Below are 14,425 nucleotides of genomic sequence, written 5' to 3'. Positions count from 1 at the left end.
CAGCTCCTGTCTCCTGAAAGCCTCGCTAAGGAGCGATACAGCCCCCACCTGTATCCTCGACCCTTCACTTACTTCCTGCCTCGCAGTGCCCGGTGCAGCTTGGCTCTGCCTCTGAGTCTGCCAAAAGTATGTTATAGTTCCAGTTATCAGTTCAGTCCTCCTCCTCTGCATTCCTAAGCTACTGAACTGCATCAATAGTTTCCGTCATTGTCTAGCCTTCTCGTCTCCACGTTAGAGAAATACTGTATTTAATGGTCATTTAGTATTCTTCATCACGCACTACATGTAGAATAATGCATGGTCCAGTCTTAGAATCAAGTTAGCTTTTCCCCTCATGACTTCTAGTTTATATCAACATGTTCCCTAAACATCAGATACCAGATAGGGTTTAGGTACATGTCGCTCCGACCCTTCAGACTCTAGTCTCTGCTCCTAGCACAGAGTTCATAGCCCCCAGCTTCTCCTAGTAACACGTCATTGCCAGTTTTCGCGCACCATTAGGTTAGAGGTCCCGGCTCCTTAGGTAGCCCCCTCCAAAGTTTCCGCCCATTCATGACATATTCTGTTACGTTTGCATCACATGTCTATGTATACTCCCAGTTACACCTCTTTTTACTGTTATCTCTCGCGACTGCTACGCGTCACGCCTTCTGCTCCACCCACTGCTACGCCTACTGCAATGTAATGCTATGTGTTTGCGCTATGTATATAAATCAATGTTTTGTTATTGAATGTTAGCGCGCTCATCCCAGACCCAGCCCCGGCAGCTGCCGGGCCTTATTGTCCTATTCCCATGCAGGTTGTCCTGATCCTGTCCTTATGCTGTAATAAACCTGCAGAAACTCCTACTACCTCGAATCTTGACTCTTATTTTATTGAGCTGTTATGCTATAAGTCTAGTCAAAAATAGGGTATTATTTATTTATTTACCACATAATGGCGCCCGAATAGGGACTTGCCCTTTCCCCACGCGTCGGTGAAGCCACGCCGACCCCCTGACCCTCTGCAGTCGTGACGGAACCATACCGTGCACTGGCAGATATTTCTGCTCCAAGTATCCCTCAGGCCCACGGAGGAGACGGAGGAGGCGGTCCAGCATCCAAACGAGACGGTGGAGGAACGCGGCGAGTCCCGACCAGAGCCCAAGCCGAGAGTCCAAGGTCCGAGGTATCCGGAGGCCCACCCGTAACTGAAGTCCGAAGTCCGAAGTCCGTCGTAGTCCAGTCCCGTTCGAGGCCTTCCGTTCCGTGCTGCCCGGTGAGTACCATTGCTGGGGTAGTATCTAGACAGGACCAATCTAAATTGACTCCTGGTCCGTGGGTTGGTGGTACCCAAGCCCACAAAAGAAGTGTTCACCTAGGTGGATACGGGTCTTGATGCGTTCCTTTATGGGACCGGTATGTTCCGTACTGTTACAGCAGTGCATCCAGTAACTCTAGTCTGTTCCGTTCTCGAGAATTCTGTTCTGTTTCTGTTTTCAGTATTTTCAAGGTAGTATTCTGTTCGAACTGTTATGTTATGATATTGTTTAATGTATTTCCAATGTCGTGGTATGCCTGAATTGTTTTCCCAATTGTTATTGTTTTTCGTGTATTGTATTGTGTTCCGATTCAAGTTTAGAATGCCGCTCTTTTCCAAGTTACGTCAGTTAAAAACTAGAAAGGGTCTGTTAGAGGAAGCAGTTCCTGTCCCACCTAGGGACAGTCCAGGTCATTTTATGTATCAGAAATATGGCATAAGCGCCATAATGTATCTAGATTTATGGGTAGAGTATACCAAACAGTTAGAAGAAAAGTATAGATGGCCCGTATCGGGTACATGGGATGCCGAATGTATCATGCGAGTAGAAGAAGCATTATGGAAAAAGAAAGCCAGACAGTCACAGAAAGATGCCATCGAGTTATGGCGCAAGGAAGCTCATAAAAGAACGGAAAAGGAAGTCAGAAAGTCAGAGTTAAGTAGAGAATCCCAAGAACGAGCCCAAGAAAGAGAATTAATCGAGATAGGTGAACAAGTCAAAGCCGAACAGTCAGACAGACAGAGGCATGCCCTTATTAAGGGTATGTATCCTCTCCTTGCCGAAGGCCTGCCAAAAGCGACCCCAGAGGCACCCAGTAATTTCCCGCCGCCATTAATTCCGACCAAGCTACGTCACAAACCGACCGCAGCTGATATTTTTATTTCGTCCTATTTGGACGACACAGTCCCCGAATATGCAAATCCTGTCCGCGCTCCGCCAGTCCCTGTAAACCAGGTAATTCATGCTCCTCCAGACACCGGGGTGCCCTTAACAGCTCCCCCGGCCCAGTCCGCCATACAAGTACAATTACCGACCCTGCCAGGACGAAGAATGTCAGTAGACGACTCTAGTCTAGGGACCGCAGGAGGAGCTACTCCTCAAACCCCGCCGCCACACAAACGTTTATCAGCACTCGAATTACATGCTCAAGCATCACAGCGTACTCCTAAAAGTAATAAGTCTGTCACAGAAATCAGACAAGCCCTTAACGAATGTGTCTATGATCCAGTTCCAGGCGAATATACTATGGTTTTATATTCCTTACGTGTAAGGAGAGTGACCGAGTATCTAGTCACCTTGCCGAATATGAAAGAAGATCTAGACAGAATATATCGTTTCATCCGTACAGGGGATGATCCAGAAAGTATTGGCGAAATTATGTCTCAAAGGAAAGCCGAGATTCAGCTCATGATATTAAAGTTCCTGATCAATTGTTTAATAAGAGAACAAGATTACCCGTCCAAAGATCCGGCCGAAATGAGAATCCTGACAAGGTGGAGTGATAATATAGCCGAGGGTAAGCACAAGACCGTCAGTGCCATGGAGAGTATGTACAAGAAAATTCGTAAAGAAATAATAAGGTTACACGAACAGCGTAAAACAGCACAAGTAAGCGAGAAAGAAAGTATCTCTGATCCTGAAGAGGAAGAGAACGAGAATCCCGCCAGAATAGCGTATGTAGGAAAATCCAGATTTCCAGATCGCCATTTACGTCTAGAACCCAAGTCTATTTTTCATCATCAAGCACCAGAACAAGGTTCCCTAGAACAAGTATTTCAAGCTACCGATCACATTCTGAAATCACGAGTCGGTTACAGTGAATTAAGTACCATGCATGAACAAGAACTAGCCCGATCAGCAGTCCGATGGATTACTGATTCTACCACTTTTCCAGACGAAATAGTGGCACAAATGTTTCTGAAATTGCCCCCAGCCGAGCAACGACTGGTGGGTATGTATATGATCCAGCACCTCATTACTCAGTATGAGGGTCAACATTCTGATCCAGGCCCGTTGCACGATATCCTGAACGAGTTACTCCAGTATAGATGGAGAGGTCTAGGTACCGATTTAGTTAGTGTCATTCTAGAACAGCGTCACAAGTATAGAACGTTTTTGAACCCGCATTTTGTTCATGTCTCACCCCCAGAAAGTAAATCATTCTACATAGACAGACAGAATCCGTTACGAGAAGTCCACCCAGTCCAAGGGGCGGGTGGCGTAATGCAACGAGTGTTTGTATACACTCCGATTTCAAAGATGGAACTTCTTGAAATGAAGAAATTAATTCCCTGTCATGACAAAGATCCAGCAGGGTTCCATAGAGAATTAAAAGACATGCTCCGTATGGGAGAATACACTTACCCAGATATCATTAAAATGTTAAAGGTCCTGTTACCCGCAGGGGTGTATGAAAAGTTAAAGGAAAAAGAATGGGAGGTGGGAGAGAAAAAGATCGATTGGGCAGCTCTAGAAGCTGAAGACAAGGCACGAGTACCAGGTACCGGTCTTGGAGATAAATGTAAAGATTTACCAGAATTATTGATTCAAGTTTTACCCAGATTATTGACAACTAGAAAAGAAGACTGGGATGCAATCTCAGCCTGTAAACAGAAACAAGACGAGGATATTAGTGATTTTTATTCTAGATTTGAAAAATGTTTCAGTATCAACAGTGGTCTCAAGACAAGTAGTGAGTCATACCCTCACCTTTTCGTTACTAAATTAGTCGAGAATTCAAGTCCACAAATTAAAAACCGAGTTTTGAAAGTCGAAAGCACCTGGCAAGCTAATACTCCGTCCCAGATGCTCCAGATGCTCCAGTACCACCAGAATAGAATCAGGGAAGAGCAAGAACACGAGAGAAAACGTATGAAAGACACGAAAATGAAAGTGCTAGTTGCACAATCTGTTCCTCAAGACAGTCAGAAGAGGGGTCCGAATCAAGCCAGTCATCCTGCAGCTCCCGTTAAAGGGAACTGCAATTATTGTAAACAGCCAGGTCATTTTATAAACGAGTGTGCAGTTCTGAAACACAACATAGCTACTGGTAAGACTAAAGAAAGACCACGTCCGCCGAGACAAGAACAAGTTTCACAGACTCCTCAGTCACAGAATGCACCACAGACAGTTACAGTACCGCAGCCCATTGCTGCAACACAGCATGTCACATCACAGATGTACCAGTATGCACAGTCCGAGTATCCAGAGTACCAGTCATATTCATGAAACAGCCTAGAGAGGGAGGTAGGCTTGCCTCTCATCAAGATACCTGTAGATCAAGAAGGTCCCTATGTTCACAGTCAAGTATTAGGGAAAGACAGAAAGTTTTTGATCGATACAGGGGCAAGTAGGACCACAATAAGTCACGCCGAAGTTCCAGGGGCTCCGCTCTCAGGCTCAAGAAATGTTTCCCTTGGATTTTCAGGAAAGCCAATCGTTAATGAAATATCTAAGCCAGTTACTCTAGAAGTAGGTCCATTGTCCCGCACTACTGACCTGTTACTTACTAAGTCATGTCCAGAAAATCTATTAGGTATTAAGACACTGAAAGAGTTAGGTGCAGTTATTTGCTGTTCCCCAGAGGGAATACGTCTGTTCCTACGTGACTTTAAGGGTCACTATGTGTTACGAGATTTTGATTCAAGATTGTCTAATGTTCCACAGCATTTATGGGCGCAAGGTCCAACTGATGTAGGTTACATGCAAATCACACCCCATCGTGTGACTCTCAAACCAGGTGTAGTGTTACCACGAATCAGACAGTACAGATTGCCACCTGAGGCTGTAGCAGCCTTATCCAAAATTATTGACGAGCTCATGGCTCAAGGAGTAGTTGTAGAAACTGACTCCAATGTATGTAATTCTCCGATCATTCCAGTCATGAAACGTACTGATCCGAATGCACCCCCAGTATATCGATTAGTGATTGATTTACGAGAGCTTAACAAATGTATTATTCCTCAGTACCCAGTTGTCCCAGATATTTCTTCCCTGTTAACTGCTATTGATTCCGAAGCCATGTTTTTCACTGTCATAGACCTCAAGAATGCATTTTTTAGTGTTCCAATTCATCCAGACAGCCAGTTTCTTTTCGGATTCTGTTTAAATGGAAGGAGCTATATGTTTACACGCGCTCCTCAAGGTTTCACAGAAAGCCCTAGTATTTACAGTCAAGCACTCAAGAGACAACTAGACAACATTCACATGCCAACTGACACTGCCCTGCTCCAGTATGTCGATGATCTACTGATCACAGCCCGTTCTGAACGTGCTTGCGAGCGAGCATCACTTACAGTTCTGTATTTTCTAGCCGAGATGGGGCACAAGGTGTCACCTTCGAAGCTTCAATTCTGTGTCCAGCAAGTGGTATACTTAGGACACTTGCTGTCCAAGAGGGGTAGGCAGTTGACACCAGACCGTATCCAGTTAATAGCGAGTCTTCCCCAGCCCAGAACCCAGAAGGAGGTACGTGCCTTTATCGGCCTTACTTCTTATTGTAGACAATGGATTCCCCAGTATGCATTTCTAGCCAAGCCACTGATACAGTTAACGACACAGGAGGCAGCCGTATCGACTGTCCTCCCTTGGACATCTGACCATACACTTAGTTTTAACGAGTTAAAGAAAGCCCTATGTCAAGCTCCAGTTCTAGCTACACCGAACTACAGTAAGCCTTTTACACTTTTCGTTACTGAACGGGAAGGTACAGCATTATCTGTTCTCACACAAGATCAAGCAGGTCAATACAAGCCCTGTGCTTATTTTTCGAGCACATTAGATCCAGTCGCCCAGGCGTTGCCTGCGTGCCTCAAGTCAGTTGCAGCCACAGCACTAGCTATCAGACAAAGTGATTCCATAGTTTTAGGACATTCCTTGACAGTACAAGTCCCACATTCAGTAGAAGTTCTTTTAAACCGAACACAAACTCAGCACTTGACAATTGCACGTTTAACAGGTTATGAATTGACACTGTTCCAGCCACACATAGAAATTAGACGCTGCAACGTTCTGAATCCTGCTACACTGTTACCATCAGTTAGTTCAAATCCAGACCCACATGACTGTGTGGAAGTAGTTAACATTACGACAAAGCCAAGACAAGACCTGACGGACATTCCGTTACCAGATCCTGACCTGACACTTTATGTGGATGGTTCATGTATGAGAACTAGTACAGGAGAACTAGTCGCCGCGTATGCAGTGACTACTGACACTGAAGTTATTGAAACACACCGTATTGACACCCTGTCCGCTCAAGCAGCAGAGCTAGTCGCTCTGACACAAGCCTGTATACATGCCAAGAACCTGAAAGTTAATGTTTACACAGATTCACGTTACGCATTCGGAGTTGTACACGACTTCGGAGTGCTCTGGCAGGAGAGAGGTTTCATGACTTCTCATGGAACCAAGATTCAGCATGGTCTCCTTATTCAAGCCCTGTTAGATGCCATACATTTACCGACATCTATTGCTATCATGAAATGCAAAGCACATACGAAAGTCACTGACATTATTTCCCAAGGTAATGATCTAGCAGACCGCACAGCCAAGCTTACAGCACAGACTCCAGACATTCCAGTTAATCTGACACATACTCCAGATCCGATTACATGCATGACAGTTAAGGACCCTACACAAGATGTCATAGATATACAGTTACATGCTACTCCCGATGAAATCAAGAAATGGTCCGAACAAGGAGGGGTCCAGACAGATCAAGGATGGTTAACGAAGGGTAGAGCCACATGGTTTCTCCCCGATTCTATGGTTCAAGTCATTATCAATACCGCACATAGTCCAGCACATTTAGGAGAAAAAGCTATGTTAGACAGTATCCAGAACATTTGGTTCAACAAGCATTTACGAGCTGCAGCCAAGCAGAAAGTCCGTACCTGTATGATATGTTGTCAGTTTAATCCAGGTAAAAGTGTCCCGGTGGAACAAGGTGGTTTCCAGCCCCCTGACCACCCTTTTGAGGTCCTCCAGATGGATTATATTCAGATGGAGCGATGTCGAGGTTTCAAGTATGTCCTTGTAGTTGTATGCGCTTTGTCCAGGTGGACAGAAGCATATCCAGTCCCAGATTACACAGCCGCGACCACTGCCAAGCAGTTGGTTCGTGAATTTTTCCCTAGATACGGACTCCCTAGAGTCGTATATTCTGATAACGGCCAGCCATTCTCATCTGAACTCATGAAACACGTTTCCCTGTTGTTAGGGTACCAGTGGAAGTTTCATTGTGTACGCCATCCAGAAGCAGCTGGACTAGTCGAAAGGCATAATCAGACTCTGAAAATCCGCATTGCAAAAGTCTGTAAGGACAAAGGTGTGGACTGGTTAATAGCTCTGCCAGTCGCTTTATTTTATATGCGTATGGTCGCACATTCCAGATTAGGTCTGTCCCCGTATGAGGTCGTATTCGGCCGCCCCCCTAACATGTGGGGTACTCCTAGACCCCGAAGTATTACCGATGTTTCATGTAATATGCTGACAGATTACCTAGCTTCCTTGATGTCTGCCCTCAACTCATGTCGTTCACAGGTTGCCGCCGCATTTCCAGACAATACCGAGGTGGCACCGCACGAGATCGTTCCAGGCTCCCTTGTGATGATCAGAAATTTTGACAGATCAAGTCCGCTGGAACCACGTTGGAAGGAGCCACGTCAGGTCCTCTTGACCACCCGAACTGCCGTCAAGTTGGAAGGCAGGAAGGGGTGGGTCCACCTTTCTCATGTAAAACTTTTCAAAGGATTGAAACCAGCGTCTAAAAACATTTTCCAGGATTCGAAAGACTGCCAAAATATTGCTCTTAAGGACTGTCCCGCACAAGACATTATTACAACCCCTCCCTTGTTAGAGAAAACTCCGCAGCAGGAGTATAAGCTCAAATTAAGGTCTAGTAAAATAAGTCAGTCAGTTTGATTGTATAAGTCCTCCCCTAGGTGAAACGGTTAAATTGTTTCTGACATGTATAAAATAGACCCCCATAGTGAGAGAGTCAGTCGAAGTTCACTTCAATGTATCGTTTTTCTAAGTTTCATATTGTTTCTCAGCATAATGATTTCCTGCACCAGCTACGCATTTTTCCTGTATTTACCAGTTCCTCATGTAAATATGTCTGCTAATGCTACAGTAGAGCACACGTTTAGTGATCTGCCTCCTCACGAATATTCTTACCGCCTCGCTATGCGCAACAACACATTTATCCGTATGTTACATTATTCACACCAGACCAGCAATGCCACTAATTGTTGGGTGTGTGGTCGACTCCCCCCTTTCCAGACACCGAAGGGAGTTCTGCCACTTTTTCCTTATCCATTCTCACACAATGGTTCGTGTGGAGCATGGTCCACGTTAACGTCATCCTCAACAGATATGTCTTTTCTTAACAGTACATGTTTTCCAGACAAGCAAGGTCTCCCCCACAGAACAGGTTTAGATCTAGAAAACGAAGTATATAATTTAGGTAATTATTCGTCGAATTTCATGGTCCTGAATGTTCAGTCTGATACTACTCCAGACTTACCTGCTATTTCAGTACTACCTGTCAAAGGCGAATTATGTGTCCGTAATTATGGTTCTGTACATGTAGGTCATAGTGAATGTACTACTGTTGTCAAATATAGTGACAGTGGGAAATCTATTTTCAAAGCTTCACGTCATTCTTATTTTATTTGTGGTCAAACTGCATATGTCCGTCTGCCCCTCGATTGGGAGGGAACCTGTTACATTGCTTTCCTACTGCCACCTGTTTTTCTAGCCCCATCTGATTATCACAGAAACACACATCTAGTACACATTAGACATAGAAGGGAGTCCCCAATTGTCGACTATACTGAAACTACTCTAGAACAGTATACAGATTTCAATAAAGGTTTCTTCTTCTTTATAGGACCTGTCCAGAATAGTAAACTGATCCGTAGGTTAACAAGAACCCTTGAAGCTGTAGTAAATGAAACTGCCTCTGCTCTAGGTAACTTAACCGAAGAACAATCTGCTATGAGATTTGTCGTTTTGCAAAATCGTCTCGTCCTTGACGTCATACTGGCCGATAGGGGCGGGGCCTGTAGAGTCATCGGATCTAGTTGCTGCATTTTCATTCCAAATAACGCGCCGTCTGTTTATTCAGCTATAACCAGACTCCATAAAATTGCCCATCTGTTACATCAAGATCCAGGCACCTGGACATGGTCCAGTTGGTTCTGGAATATAATTTCCGCATGGGGATGGAAAGTCCTGTCCTTTTTAGGTATTGCAGTAGCGATTATATTTAGCTGCTGCCTCTGTATACAATGTGGCCCTGCGATTTGCAGCATGTGTGCTACCTCTTGTATTCCTAGTCCCAAGCCCCGTTCTAAATCCCGTTCCAAGACAATTCGAGACGAGCAAATGGTACTGTATGAAATGATAGATGGTATCATGAAAATTGATGTTTCCTGATGGAAACGTAGTGACAAGGAGGGAATGTGGAAAAGTAAATTTTGCCATGTTCTGTGTCCCTACGCTTCATCCATCATATGTTATGTGTGCATGACCAATATGCATATGTTATTCCCCATGCCTGATTAATGACGCAATTCCAGTTGTGTCCACCTCTAGTATGCTATTTTCCAGTCTTCGTGAATACTACGAATATCAGGCCTATGTAAAGTAATGTTGCCACGTTTCTTAGTGTGCACGTTATTCCATTATAAAATCCCCGTTTCTAGGCCTCAAAAGGGCCCAGACCACAGATTCAGCTCCTGTCTCCTGAAAGCCTCGCTAAGGAGCGATACAGCCCCCACCTGTATCCTCGACCCTTCACTTACTTCCTGCCTCGCAGTGCCCGGTGCAGCTTGGCTCTGCCTCTGAGTCTGCCAAAAGTATGTTATAGTTCCAGTTATCAGTTCAGTCCTCCTCCTCTGCATTCCTAAGCTACTGAACTGCATCAATAGTTTCCGTCATTGTCTAGCCTTCTCGTCTCCACGTTAGAGAAATACTGTATTTAATGGTCATTTAGTATTCTTCATCACGCACTACATGTAGAATAATGCATGGTCCAGTCTTAGAATCAAGTTAGCTTTTCCCCTCATGACTTCTAGTTTATATCAACATGTTCCCTAAACATCAGATACCAGATAGGGTTTAGGTACATGTCGCTCCGACCCTTCAGACTCTAGTCTCTGCTCCTAGCACAGAGTTCATAGCCCCCAGCTTCTCCTAGTAACACGTCATTGCCAGTTTTCGCGCACCATTAGGTTAGAGGTCCCGGCTCCTTAGGTAGCCCCCTCCAAAGTTTCCGCCCATTCATGACATATTCTGTTACGTTTGCATCACATGTCTATGTATACTCCCAGTTACACCTCTTTTTACTGTTATCTCTCGCGACTGCTACGCGTCACGCCTTCTGCTCTACCCACTGCTACGCCTACTGCAATGTAATGCTATGTGTTTGCGCTATGTATATAAATCAATGTTTTGTTATTGAATGTTAGCGCGCTCATCCCAGACCCAGCCCCGGCAGCTGCCGGGCCTTATTGTCCTATTCCCATGCAGGTTGTCCTGATCCTGTCCTTATGCTGTAATAAACCTGCAGAAACTCCTACTACCTCGAATCTTGACTCTTATTTTATTGAGCTATCTGTTATGCTATAAGTCTAGTCAAAAATAGGGTATTATTTATTTATTTACCACAACGGAACCGCTCTGTCACGGCTCGCGGGTGAGCTGTGCTTGTGACGGAACGGTTCCGTCACGGCCCCGCCCGTTCTTTAGAACGACAGCGCAGGCGCGGAATTTGCGCCGTGCAGGTGCGGCGGCAGGGCCGTGACGGAACCGTTCCATCACCAGCACAGCCCACCCGTGGCGGAACGGTTCCGTCACGAGCATGGAAGAGGTTAAAGAGCACGTCCACCACTTTGGTTTCAGCTTTCCAGAAAAATGCAAACTGTTGGACGATTGCATAATAAATTGCAGATAAACGTCTGACCTCCTGCAGCTGGGAGCCCCAAAACCCAAACACCCTGAACCCCCAAATTAACCCTTGCACCCCAAAACCCAAACACACCCTGAACCCCAATATTAACCATTGCACCCCAAAACCCAAACACACCCTGAACCCCAATATTAACCCTGGCACCCCAAAACCCAAACACACCCTGAACCCCCAAATTAACCCTTGCACCCCAAAACCCAAAAACACCCTAAACCCTAAAATTAACCATGGCACCCCAAAACCCAAACACACCCTGAACCCCCAAATTAACCCTTGCACCCCAAAACCCAAACACACCCTGAACCCCAATATTAACCCTTGCACCCCAAAACCCAAACACACCCTAAACCCTAAAATTAACCCTGGCACCCCAAACCCACACACACCCTAAACCCTAAAATTTACCCTGGCACCCCAAAACCCAAACACACCCTGAACCCCCAAATGAACCCTTGCACCCCAAACCCAAACACGCCCTAAACCCTAAAATTAACCCTGGCACCACAAAACCCAAACACACCCTGAACCCCCAAATTAACCCTTGCACACCAAACCCAAACACACCCTAAACCCTAATATTAATCCTTGTACCCTAAAACCCAAACACACCCTAAACCCTAACACTAACCCTGGCACCCCAAAACCCAAACACAACCTGAACCCCCAAATTAATCCTTGCACCCCAAAACCCAAACACACCCTGAACCCCCAAATTAACCCTTGCACACCAAACACAAACACACCCTAAACCCTAATATTAACCCTTGTACCCTAAAACCCAAACACACCCTAAACCCTAAAATTAACCCTCGCACCCCAAACATGCTCTAAACCCTTAAATTACACCTGGCCCCCCAAAACACAAACCCACCCTAAAATGACCATGTACGCCCTAAAATCCAAAAGCCCTACAAACCCCCAAACTTTTTATGAATGCGGAATGCCGGGAGGCGCTGCTGTGATATGATATTTCTGTACCCCCAGGCTGCACTTCCTTCATAGAGTATTTCCATAAACACATAGTTTAGTGGAATCCGATTGTTAGACTCTTTAAACAACTGCGGACAGACCTGCTCATGGCCCGAGGAATATGTCTTGCAAAGGAAAACAAGCTTTGTCGTCATGGTGACTGCCGAATTCACTCCATCACAATACTAAAATACATTTTAAAAAAGCACAGCTGCCTCGAACACAATGCCAAAATCACCTACTGTAAACCATCAGTCTGCCGGCTGGCTGGGACTCGAACCGCAGATCCTCAATGGAGAGCAGCTCTCTCACCTTTTCATATACCGGAACACGGTGGATTCCTCTAGCAAAAGCCTACGCACATCCGGGAGCGCCGGAAGTGACGTCATTGTTCTGCGGCAAGAACGAAGACTGCCGAGAGTGCAATGGCCATTAAAGGGACAGGTGGAGTGGCTTCGGACTTTTTCCAACTCCACTTCCTTCATCTATTCCAGCGTATACTCAGGTAAGTGCTGCAGCTGATAAAAAAGAGCAGCATCGATCCTCCGCTCCCGGTCCCAGCTGCTCAATTTCCGTCCCAGACCAGCTTCCTCATTTTTCGGAAAGCACGAGTTTTCATTAAGGGGGCAAATTCAGACGCAGCTCCCTGCATGTGTGTGCTTCGTACGTGTTATAATTAATGCCTGCGTTGCAATGTGTGTGTATTATGTGTGTTTGATGTTTGTCTGTATCAGCCTGCCTGCTTGTTTAATATGCACCTTTTGTGTTTGAGCATGTGTATGTGTGACGTAGTGCCAGCCTGTGTAAGTTGTGGAAAATTGCAAAAAGCCTAAAAAATGTGTTTTACAGCAAGTTCTTTGTCGTAAGGAAAAATAAATTACTGCCCGTATATTGTAGGTCCCATGTTAGTTCCAAGTGCACCTGCGTGTATTCAAGATTCTCGACCAAATGGAACAGTTTTAGATCTACTGAAAAGTTGTCAATCAAAGAAGGCTAAACACATTTATTTATGTGAATATTGTATATTGTTGAGCATTACTTGTGTCCTTGCAACTTGTAGTGAGCTTTCATTACTAAATGAATGTGTGCTCTATTGTTGAATCCTGGTCACGTTCCCCAAGCTGTGTAGTGTGCAGAGCAGCACATCTTCTAAAACACTGGCAGTTTTCATGGATGCGTTTCAAAGCATAAGGATAAATGCTTCAAATAACTTAGCCGTTGTAATGCTGGTTCCTTATTTTGTTTGCTATTTGTGTAATTGAAAGGCCTTGTTGCCTGTGGCAATTGAGGTTTACGCCCTATTTAGGAAACATAGTCCGACGCATTCCAACATCTTGCAATATCTACTTTCGCAAAACAGGCTATCATTCTGGTTTCGTTCCATGTGCATGCAATGTTTTTAACTCGTTTGTATATATTATCGAGACAGGGCCAATTACGTATTTCCTGTTTGCGCTAATTTACCTTGACCGCTAAGATCTCTGTAAAAATGAAGCAGGTCTTGTTACATCTGCCACTATCAATCCCAGCCATATATTATCCAGTTACAACCTGACCTACTGCTAAAGTGCAGAGGGATCGAGCCCTGAGATAAATCACATTAATATTTCCTATTCTCTCTCTCGCGCTCTCTCTCTTCTCACTTCTAGCATTAAGGTGAAAGCACGCACAAGTTGCAGTAACGCGTGCCTTCCCCATTGATTGAGATCTTATAAGAGGTTTCCCCATGCCCTCTTCTCGTTTGAACTGCGGGTACTGCATGTGTCAATGAGGTATGGGATCCCTTTATGTTAAATTGCATCTCTTACCAAACTTCCAAACACCTCTGGCAAAACATTTATAAGGTCCCAGAGGGGAGACCTATTGGCTATGCCAATGCTTTTGCTTTATGTATTTGCCATTGTAATGCCTTTTGTTTCATTTATAAAGCCATTACATATTGCACAATTAACTTAAAATACTACTAGCAAAGCTAATATCTTTAGCTTAATAAAAGGTGAACCCTATTGCATTTTTAACGCTTGTCCTTTCATGTTGGGGGTGCCGGTGGGCAGAGGGTAGCAGGCATCTGACTCTCTATGCATCTGTGGGGATAGGTAACTTGATTTCCCGTCACAAACCCCAGTGTGAAAGTTCACTTATTGATAGTTCTTCTATTTCTCTCATAATGCCTCTACTTT

At 44.9% G+C, this 14,425-nt stretch overlaps 1 protein-coding gene across 1 annotated transcript in view; it reads right to left on the bottom strand.

Annotated features, from left to right (window-relative positions):
- Nucleotides 1-12,596, bottom strand: part of LOC144820832 (uncharacterized) — a 933,795-nt gene extending 921,199 nt beyond the window's left edge. Inside the window, exon 1 of the mRNA XM_078677961.1 lies at nt 12,558-12,596. The gene's annotated coding sequence lies outside the window, so the exon portion shown is untranslated. The remainder of the gene's footprint in view (nt 1-12,557) is intronic.
- Between the last annotated feature and the right edge of the window lie 1,829 nt (nt 12,597-14,425).

This window comes from Lissotriton helveticus, chromosome 1_1 (assembly GCF_964261635.1).
Source record: "Lissotriton helveticus chromosome 1_1, aLisHel1.1, whole genome shotgun sequence".
Taxonomy (NCBI): Eukaryota; Metazoa; Chordata; class Amphibia; order Caudata; family Salamandridae; genus Lissotriton; species Lissotriton helveticus.
The sequence above is the reverse complement of the archived record's forward strand: the minus strand, read 5'-3'. Positions and strand labels throughout refer to the sequence as shown.